We start from the raw sequence: 12,085 nt of genomic DNA on the forward strand, positions 1-12,085 counted from the left end.
GTGACATCTTCAATTTGCATATCAGCAAGTGGACTGTGGGTGCTCCTTTCAGCACTTGCAGGGGGCATGCAAATGGTGGAAAGAGCCACCTCTTCCCGTCCAGTGCTGGGAAGGTCAGGCATCGCAACCACCACCACACTTGGACTCTCCTTGGGGATTTGTGATATCTTCTTAGAAAGCACAGTTCTTCGCTGTGCTTTTGCCAGCTTAACTCTTTTGATTTTTTTAGTGGGAGGAGGGCTTCCATCGTCATGTGAAGCTGAACCACTAGTCATGAACATACTAGGGATCGACCTTAGCCGTTCCTTGCCACTCCGTGTCGTAAATGGCATATTGGCAAGTTTACGTTTCTCTTCAGCTGATTTAAATGTCTTTTTCAAGGTCATTTTCCTGAACTTTGCCATTTGGGATTGTATGTGCCCTCTACTATGACATTGGGCATCGGCCTTGGCAGACGACGTTGATGGCATGTTATCGTCTATGTCATGACTAGTGGCAGCAGCTTCAGCACTAGGAGGAAGTGGTTCTTGATCTTTCTCTATTTTATTTTTATCGGAGAAAGTTTGGTCCTCCATTTATGTTATATCGATTTGATATATACGTGCGGCTAAACACAGAAAATAATTTTTTTTTTGGTTTGGACTGGAGTGTACTTTGTGGGTTACAGCACCCTTTAACGGTCAAGCCAGCCGGCCCTTTACTTATGACACAGGCGCACTCTTGGCACTACTTTGTTGATGCACGTGCGGCTACTGCGCACACAATTCACAAACACAGAAAATAATTTTTTTTTGGTTTGGCCTGGAGTGTACTTTCGGGGGTTACAGCACCCTTTAACGGTCAAGCCAGCCGGCCCTTTACTTATGACACAGGCGCACTCTTGGCACTACTTTGTTGATGCACGTGCGGCTACTGCGCACACAATTCACAAACACAGAAAATAATTTTTTTTTGGTTTGGACTGGAGTGTACTTTCGGGGGTTACAGCACCCTTTAACGGTCAAGCCAGCCGGCCCTTTACTTATGACACAGGCGCACGCTTGGCACTACTTTGTTGATGCACGTGCGGCTACTGCGCACACAATTCACAAACACAGAAAATAATTTTTTTTTTGGTTTGGACTGGAGTGTACTTTCGGGGGTTACAGCACCCTTAACGGTCAAGCCAGCCGGCCCTTTACTTATGACACAGGCGCACGCTTGGCACTACTTTGTTGATGCACGTGCGGCTACTGCGCACACAATTCACAAACACAGAAAATAATTTTTTTTTTGGTTTGGACTGGAGTGTACTTTCGGGGGTTACAGCACCCTTAACGGTCAAGCCAGCCGGCCCTTTACTTATGACACAGGCGCACGCTTGGCACTACTTTGTTGATGCACGTGTGGCTACTGCGCACACAATTCACAAACACAGAAAATAATTTTTTTTTTGGTTTGGACTGGAGTGTACTTTCGGGGGTTACAGCACCCTTAACGGTCAAGCCAGCCGGCCCTTTACTTATGACACAGGCGCACGCTTGGCACTACTTTGTTGATGCACGTGTGGCTACTGCGCACACAATTCACAAACACAGAAAATAATTTTTTTTTTGGTTTGGACTGGAGTGTACTTTCGGGGGTTACAGCACCCTTAACGGTCAAGCCAGCCGGCCCTTTACTTATGACACAGGCGCACGCTTGGCACTACTTTGTTGATGCACGTGCGGCTACTGCGCACACAATTCACAAACACAGAAAATAATTTTTTTTTTGGTTTGGACTGGAGTGTACTTTCGGGGGTTACAGCACCCTTAACGGTCAAGCCAGCCGGCCCTTTACTTATGACACAGGCGCACGCTTGGCACTACTTTGTTGATGCACGTGCGGCTACTGCGCACACAATTCACAAACACAGAAAATAATTTTTTTTTTGGTTTGGACTGGAGTGTACTTTCGGGGGTTACAGCACCCTTAACGGTCAAGCCAGCCGGCCCTTTACTTATGACACAGGCGCACGCTTGGCACTACTTTGTTGATGCACGTGTGGCTACTGCGCACACAATTCACAAACACAGAAAATAATTTTTTTTTTGGTTTGGACTGGAGTGTACTTTCGGGGGTTACAGCACCCTTAACGGTCAAGCCAGCTGGCCCTTTACTTATGACACAGGCGCACGCTTGGCACTACTTTGTTGATGCACGTGTGGCTACTGCGCACACAATTCACAAACACAGAAAATAATTTTTTTTTTGGTTTGGACTGGAGTGTACTTTCGGGGGTTACAGCACCCTTAACGGTCAAGCCAGCCGGCCCTTTACTTATGACACAGGCGCACGCTTGGCACTACTTTGTTGATGCACGTGCGGCTACTGCGCACACAATTCACAAACACAGAAAATAATTTTTTTTTGGTTTGGACTGGAGTGTACTTTGGGGGTTACAGCACCCTTAACGGTCAAGCCAGCCGGCCCTTTACTTATGACACAGGCGCACGCTTGGCACTACTTTGTTGATGCACGTGCGGCTACTGCGCACACAATTCACAAACACAGAAAATAATTTTTTTTTTGGTTTGGACTGGAGTGTACTTTCGGGGGTTACAGCACCCTTAACGGTCAAGCCAGCCGGCCCTTTACTTATGACACAGGCGCACGCTTGGCACTACTTTGTTGATGCACGTGCGGCTACTGCGCACACAATTCACAAACACAGAAAATAATTTTTTTTTTGGTTTGGACTGGAGTGTACTTGGGGGTTACAGCACCCTTTAACGGTCAAGCCAGCCGGCCCTTTACTTATGACACAGGCGCACGCTTGGCACTACTTTGTTGATGCACGTGCGACTACTGCGCACACAATTCACAAACACAGAAAATAATATTTTTTTTGGTTTGGACTGGAGTGTACTTTCGGGGGTTACAGCACCCTTAACGGTCAAGCCAGCCGGCCCTTTACTTATGACACAGGCGCACGCTTGGCACTACTTTGTTGATGCACGTGCGGCTACTGCGCACACAATTCACAAACACAGAAAATAATTTTTTTTTTGGTTTGGACTGGAGTGTACTTTCGGGGGTTACAGCACCCTTAACGGTCAAGCCAGCCGGCCCTTTACTTATGACACAGGCGCACGCTTGGCACTACTTTGTTGATGCACGTGCGGCTACTGCGCACACAATTCACAAACACAGAAAATAATTTTTTTTTTGGTTTGGACTGGAGTGTACTTTCGGGGGTTACAGCACCCTTAACGGTCAAGCCAGCCGGCCCTTTACTTATGACACAGGCGCACGCTTGGCACTACTTTGTTGATGCACGTGCGGCTACTGCGCACACAATTCACAAACACAGAAAATATATTATTTTTTTAGCACTTGGGGGGAGCACCCCTGATGGACAGAGCACCCCCTGGACAACACTACAGCACTCCTTTAGGACTGGGACACTGCACAGGACTTTGGAGTGGACACAGCCCCTATGGAGAACTGACTGCACAACACAGTCCAGCCAGCCCCTATGGACTTTGAAGTAGTGGACACAGCCCCTATTAACAACAGCAGCACAGCACAACACAGCCAGCCCCTATGGACTTTGAAGTAGTGGACAACAGCAGCACTACACTACACTACACTACACAGCCCTAACTCCCACCCTCCCTCTTCACTGTCCACAGCCGAGTGAGAAAATGGCGCCGACGTGTGTACCTTATATAGGATCCAAAACCCGCGAGACTCGGAAGGCGGGAAGATGACGTTTTGCCTCGATTTCAGATCCGAGTCAGGCGGGAAAAGTCGAGCCTGACTCGGATCGGACTCGGATCGGGGGGGCTCGGGGGGGTTCGGATTTCAGAAATCCGAACCCGCTCACCCCTAGTTTACATTACTATCTAGCTATAGGTATAGTGTGTATACAGGCTTCAACTGCAACTCTATATTGAAAATAATAAGGATATAGCAAAATTCTGCAAATTATGAGAGTATGTACAATAGATAAGTTGTATAGAGGAAACGTGATGAAGAGCACTGTAAACTAATGTGTGTAGGATCAGGTTCCTGTGATAGGTGGACAAAGAGTGACACACTGGACAAACCTGCCCTACAGTAATTGGGGAACACTGAGGGGCAGAATGGCACAAGTCAACAATTTCAAACTTTTTTTCTCAATTATGAACGAAATAGGGTGACTTTTACTAAATCATACACACTGAACACAAAATTTGCAGTAAAACATTTGTAACATGTCACTTTTTTGTGTTCTTTGTTTTAAATAATGTAATTATTTTACCAATGTAAATTAAGTGAATGGCTTAAAGCAGGGATAATACTGTAAAAACAGTCACATCTGATATCAAACATCATTTTTAAGACACGCCTCTATAAATAACAAAATATCCTGACAAAGGTGGGTGGATAAATTCAGAAAATATACTACTGTACTTAGAGTTATAATGTGCGCTTATGAATACTGTGGTCCTCCCTTATCACAAACCAGTAATAATCATCCATTATTGCTAGATACCATCTCCCTTGATACTGTTGCACCATTGTGCGAATATCTTGATGGAATTGTTCTCCCTGCTCCTCAGTCGTAGCTCCCAAATTGTCCGGGAAGACGTCCAGGTGCAAATATAAGAAATGTAACTTCAACGACATACAGCATCTTAACTTTTTGTTGCTATTCAGTAATTCAGCTCTTTATAGGTTTCTGCTATTTTTATTTCCTAATAACCCATCAAAGGGCTTCCATGCAGCTACACTGTGATTCTGCCACATTTAGTTTATATTCCAAGGTTTTGTCTTTCAAAAGTAGTCTATTTACTGGGTTTACAAATAATCCTTCAATTTGCCATCCTTACATTTTGGAAACTGACCTTTTACATAATAAAACCTTCACCATTTATATCCATGGCCTTTACAAAACTTCTTCTGAGGTATCAAAATATGTAATGGAGGGAGAAGCACCATTTCAGGTCTCACTACTTGATATTGTGCTTCCAGGAACCTACTCCTCTCTGATAGGCCAGTCCTTCACAATGTAATGCTGCTCTATTTCTTGACTATCCCATAATCACATTAGTAAACCACCCTGCAGTCCAAGCCACAAAGTAATAACTTTGAAATCAGCACAGATTTGCCAGCAAAATACACTATGCTGTAGTTGACAGCATTTAACAAGATTGATCCGGCATCGGAAGTTTCTATCATACTGTAGCTAATGAATGAGCCAATGGTACCGATAGTTTGGTGTTCCCTTCATGCAATAACACCACTTTTATACTCAGTTTAGAACAATTGATGAATAATCTCCATTCTTCAGGGTTATGCTGAATCTCTAGCTCATAGATTCTCAAACTCGCTCCTCAGGACCCCAAACAGTGCACGTTTTCCAGGTCTCCTCACAGATTCACAAGGGAAATGTAACACCCCAAATTTATGGGGCAAAGCGAATGATAGGTGTAGTAATCCCTAGTTCTTCCTTCTTTACAGAGAGGTAAGGAGGTAAGCACATTGAACTTTGGTAAACTGTGTTGATAGGTTTATTCCTTTACTGTAAATCTTCCTTTACATTTACTTTCACAATACACGTAACATCAAATCACATTACAATAACATTTGTATTTTTATTTTACAGGAAATCAGCAGCTCGTGGAATCACTGGATGGACCTGGATCCCTGAGGAATCTCAATGGTTAGTATATTTGGCAATTCCTCCAATCACTTCAAACATAACATTTACTCAATGTAATATTACTATTCTATAGTCTGACTTAACCATTAATGTTGTACTCTAACTTAGTATTACACTGCACTAATAACAATCAGGTAAGTAAAGTTCCCCCAATAAAAGTCTAGCTGTGAGGTTCTGGTTTTGTTGTGGACCCGGGGTGGCATAGGAGCAGACACTGAAGCAGGTTTAAAAGTAAATGTGGAGTTTTTAATGAGTGGCTTAACAGACATGAATGTGGTAAAACAGAAAGTCCGGGTATAGCACTAAAGTGCACTTGGGAGCTGTAGTGAGGCAAATAGGGATAAGTCCAGTTAGTGACAGGCAATGGAAAATGTCCAGGTAGTGACTGGTTAAAAGAAACTGTCCAGGTAGTGGCAGACAAGGGGAACTGTCCAGGTGGTGAATGATTAATGAAGAGTGCTGACTGAGGAAGAAATATCCAGCAGAGTGTCGGTGGAGGCAAGGTGCAGGGTGAATAGCAGGACTCAGGTACTCAGGCAAGGGGAAGGTAATGGAGGATGCAGGGTAGTCCAGTGGGGTTGAAGCAGACAAGCAGGCAGGTAGCGTTTCACAGGTAACTGGTGGTGAGCACAGGGAACTCTCTCTCTCAGCTATGCTGAGAAACATGTTGTACTGGCAATGAAGTGAGGCTCTGAACCTCTCTAAATACCAAGTACAGTGCCGTGACTGGCCAGAGATAGCATGTGACAAACCATGATTGGGCGAGCAAATCACATGGCAGGAGGCAAGATGGCAGCTTCCATGGCAAATGGAACGGAAGCACTGCCAGGCCTCACCAGCCCAACATGACAGCATTCCCGCACAGAGCCACACACAGCCAATGCCCCTCGCCACACACCAGCACCACCTCCAGATGCCCCCTTCCACAGTGACCTCACAGGTAATACCCGTCAACCACCATACCGAGAAACCCTGGTCGTGACAGTACCCCCCCCCCCTTATGGGTGGCCTCAGGACACTCACCAGGTCTTCCAGGATGAGCCGAGTGGAATTTCCTGATGAGTGCGGGAGCATGGATGTCTCGGGCATCAGTCCAACAGTGCTCCTCCGGGTCATAACCCCTCCAATCTAGGAGATACTGTAGTCGTCCCCTGCGGATACAAGAATCCAGGACCTGAGAGCCCTCGTACTCCACGCCTCTCTCAGTCTGGATGCGGGGGGGGGGAACAGGAAGGACCTTGCGAAATTTGTTCAAGATTAGGGGTTTCAGAAGGGAGATGTGGAATGAGTTAGGAATTTTTAGGTAAGCGGGCAACTGAAGGTGATACGCCACAGGGTTGATGATTTCTGTGATGGAGAAGGGTCCAATGAACCAGGGAGCAAATTTAATCGAAGGTACTCTAAGGAGGAGGTTCCGGGTGGACAACCAGACTTGTTCTCCAACTTCAAACAGATAAAGAAAGAGTTGTCTTTTTAGATGCACAGTTAATATTAAAATGTAACTTTTATTAGTATTTTAAAATATACATATTTTTACAGTCTGTGAAATATTAAAAGAAAAAAGAATGTGATCAAAGAATTAGAAATAGTGCATTAAAATAATTATTATGGCTAATACAAGTCTGTATATCTATTTTCCATGAAAAATTATATATATATATATATATATATATATATATAATAGTGGTTTATATTGTTATTTATATATGTATATGTCAATTATTAATTAAATCCACTTATTTCTTCCTATCAGAGTTGTTATTTATTCCACAGTCAGATTGTATCAGTGTGTAATCAAAATTACATAGACAGTTGGTAAACCTTGGATTTCTAGTTATACTGGATACATTTGTAATTCTTGTGCTTTTTGACATAAAGAGGCAGATTGAACACAAACTATGGGCCTGATTCAGAGCCGTTCGCTATTTGCGGTCGTTCGTTCAAAAACAAGGGGTGGCTATTCAAATGATCCGTTCGCAAATTGCAGTCTGTTCACACCTCTAAGTCTGAATGAGCGTGCAAAACATACGCTCGTTTATTTGTTAAAAACGCCCCCTGGCCGCTCGCACCATACGTCATGTCCGCTATTTATTAGATTAATCGAGTACATCGAACAGCGTATGAACTGCTCGCTATTCTTGTGTTGGTTTTTTCAACCGCTATTTTGCGAGCATTTCTGAGTTAAAAAAAACCAAGTGACGTGGTCAGTGACGCTGCTGTATTAATTATGAACTCCCTTAAAACGCCCGTTTTGACCTTTAAGCACGCCTGCGTTCGAATTCCACTCCCCCGTTTACAAGCACCTTCCCCTGTTACCACCCACATACGCCTCATTCTGTCACTCAAAATAGCAGGCACTTGCTATATAGCGTACAAACGATTTTCGGCCGCACTGACTGGTTCGCGCATGCGTACTAAAAACCGTACGCATGCGCAGATGTGCGAACATCGCTCGGAACGAGCGTACGGCCGCTAGCGAGCGGCTCTGAATGAGGGCCTATGTTACAAATAGGACTATACTCCAGGGAGTCAGACAACTCTCCTCTTTTCCATCACTATGTGTACTACATTGGTTATTCTAGCACATCCACTCATATGTTCCATTTATAAGTGCACAGAATCCATATATTGGTTGTATAAAATCAATATCTCACGTATATTAAATATATTTAAATTTAAATTAATGGTTTTGTTGTTCTCTATGTATTGGGCTTATCGGTTATATTATTCTGACGTGAAAAGACTACTAACAGTGGCAGATGCAGCAATTTTATATAAAGTCCATATTATTCAACCATATTAAACTGAAGGATATGGCTTTTATTTAGTCAGTATACATGCTATACTGCCTCTTCAGTTTTGCTATTATAATCAGCTTTTGTTAATCTGGACAGTGATACTATTAATTCATTGTTATTTAGTGCTACAATTGTGTTAACCATATGTTAGTTTGTACATAATATAAAGCTTATAAGCTATCTCTCCTGTTGTATTTCCCACTGTTACACAGTCAGAATTGTATAGACAAAATCTTACAGACCAATCGTTATACGACCAGTGGGAACTTGTTAAGTGATTGTGAGAAATAAATGTCTCATATATTGAGTTTATACCACACTGTTATTATACCATGCGGTGCTGTGCTTGTACCAAACACTGACACTCTCTTTCAAGTTTATCACTCACTTATTATTATAAGTAAATAGTGCTGATGGATTCTCATGGGTCAGTTGTTAGGTGATTGTGAGTGTCCTATGCACTATGTTATATCACGCTGGTACAGCTATGTAAAACTCAGAGACTCCGTCTAAGGAGAGATTTATTCCTGCTGCTGTGTAGAACTGTGCTTGTGCTAACAGCTGACAGCACCAGCTTCACTGTATCAAATTGCTCTCTTATCTGTCCAACACTAACATACTATAAAGTGTTTAGGAAGTCATTTTCATGTATACAGACATTGTCTGTATACATGAAAATGACTTCCTAAACACTCTATAGTGTTGGACAGATAAGAGAGCAATTTGATACAGTGAAGCTGGTGCTGTCAGCTGTTAGCACAAGCACAGTTCTACACAGCAGCAGGAATAAATCTCTCCTTAGACGGAGTCTCTGAGTTTTACATAGCTGTACCAGCGTGATATAACATAGTGCATAGGACACTCACAATCACCTAACAACTGACCCATGAGAATCCATCAGCACTATTTACTTATAATAATAAGTGAGTGATAAACTTGAAAGAGAGTGTCAGTGTTTGGTACAAGCACAGCACCGCATGGTATAATAACAGTGTGGTATAAACTCAATATATGAGACATTTATTTCTCACAATCACTTAACAAGTTCCCACTGGTCGTATAACGATTGGTCTGTAAGATTTTGTCTATACAATTCTGACTGTGTAACAGTGGGAAATACAACAGGAGAGATAGCTTATAAGCTTTATATTATGTACAAACTAACATATGGTTAACACAATTGTAGCACTAAATAACAATGAATTAATAGTATCACTGTCCAGATTAACAAAAGCTGATTATAATAGCAAAACTGAAGAGGCAGTATAGCATGTATACTGACTAAATAAAAGCCATATCCTTCAGTTTAATATGGTTGAATAATATGGACTTTATATAAAATTGCTGCATCTGCCACTGTTAGTAGTCTTTTCACGTCAGAATAATATAACCGATAAGCCCAATACATAGAGAACAACAAAACCATTAATTTAAATTTAAATATATTTAATATACCTGAGATATTGATTTTATACAACTAATATATGGATTCTGTGCACTTATAAATGGAACATATGAGTGGATGTGATTGAATAACCAATGTAGTACACATAGTGATGGAAAAGAGGAGAGTTGTCTGACTCCCTGGAGTATAGTCCTATGTGTAACAGAGTTTGTGTTCAATCTGCCTCTTTATGTCAAAAAGCACAAGAATTACAAATGTATCCAGTATAACTAGAAATCTGAGGTTTACCAACTGTCTATGTCATTCTGATTACACACTGATACAATCTGACTGTGGAATAAATAACAACTCTGATAGGAAGAAATAAGTGGATTTAATTAATAATTGACATATACATATATAAATAACAATATAAACCACTATTATGTATATATATATATATATATATATATATATATATATATATATATATATATATAATTTTTCATGGAAAATAGATATACAGACTTGTATTAGCCTTAATAATTATTTTAATGCACTATTTCTAATTCTTTGATCACATTCTTTTTTCTTTTATTATTTCACAGACTGTAAAAATATGTATATTTTAAAATACTAATAAAAGTTACATTTTAATATTAACTGTGCATCTAAAAAGACAACTCTTTCTTTATCTGTTTGGACTTGGCTATAACTGTTGTCAATGATAGCACCCCCTACTAAGAATAAATGAGAATAGTCTATATGTAACACTAGAGGTTCATAGGAATAATTTCTATCTACGATTGACCTGTGCGGAATATATTTCCTCTATCCTTTTATGCATATTGTTCTCCAACTTGCATGCAAGGTACCTTCCTATGTATCCTATCTGCCTGAAGTTTGTAGCGAGTAGACGCCTTCTCCAAATCAATACGTACTTGTGACCAATTAGATGCAAATCTTCGTACGGTATCCTCCACGGCTGGCACATCAAAGACAGGCAGGCTTCGGAATTCAGGAATCTGAGGATGAAGACCGTAGATGATCAGAAATGGGGTTTGATTAGTAGAGGAATGGTAGGAGGCATTATGTGCAAATTCCACCCATGGTAGCAACTCAGACCAATTGTCTTGGGATGATGACATGAAGATCCTTAGGAAGGTCTCAAGGTCTTGATTGACCCTTTCTGTGGATCCATTGCTTTGAGGGTGATAGGCCGTGGAAAAGTTCAACTTTACTTGTAGAACAGAACATATTGCTCTCCAGAATTTTGCCACAAATTGCGTACCACAATCAGAAATTATTTAGGTAGGAAGTCCATGGAGACAGAATATGTGCTGGACAAACAGATGAGCCAAGTCAGGAGCAGTAGGCAGTTTCTTTAGAGGTACATAATGGACCTTCTTCGAAAATCAGTCTACCACAACCCAGATGGTGGTGTAACCCTGAGAGTTCGGTAAATCCGTTACAAAGTCCATGAAGAGATGTGTCCATGGATGTGATGGAATAGGCAGGGGCAACAATTCGCTCCAGCTGGGGCTTGATGTGAAGGCTTATGCTGAGCACATAAGGTACATGAGGAAATAAACTCCAGCACATCAGCCTTCATGGATGGCCACCAGTAACTTCTTTTTAAAAGTTCCAGAGTCTTCCGAGTACCTGAGTGATCTGCAAAGTGAGAAGAATGAACCCAGGTGAGGAGCTGCTTCCTTATCTCCGGGGCCACAAAGGTCTTCCCAGTAGGGGGTTGTATTTGTACGGTGACAAACACTCTTGACTCCAGCACAGGGGCACTACATAGGGTCTACGAATTGTCATTACAGAGGAGAGATCTAGACAGAGCATCCGCTTTTTGATTAAGAGCTCCAGATTGGAAGGTCAGGGTGAACTGGAAATGAGCAAAGAAGATGGCCCATTGGGCCAGACGAGGACTCACACACTGGATATTTTTGATAAAGAGGAGGTTCCGATGGTCAGTGAAGACAGTGAAGGGAAATTTGGCCTCTTCCAGTAAGTATCTCCACTCTTTCAGAGCCAACTTCACTGCCAAGAGTTCTTGTTCACCTATGGCATAGTTCCTTTTGGCAGGAGAGAACTTTTTGGAGAAAAACCCACAGGGATGAACTCGGTTGTTTTCATAATGCTGAGATAAAACTATCTGCTTCTGATGAGGTATCCACTTCTAATAAGAAAGGTCTATCCAGGTCCGGTTGTCTTAGGACAGGAGCT

The sequence above is a fragment of the Taudactylus pleione genome, unplaced genomic scaffold (genome assembly GCF_031769625.1).
Source record: "Taudactylus pleione unplaced genomic scaffold, aTauple2 ptg000277l, whole genome shotgun sequence".
Classification (NCBI taxonomy): domain Eukaryota; kingdom Metazoa; phylum Chordata; class Amphibia; order Anura; family Myobatrachidae; genus Taudactylus; species Taudactylus pleione.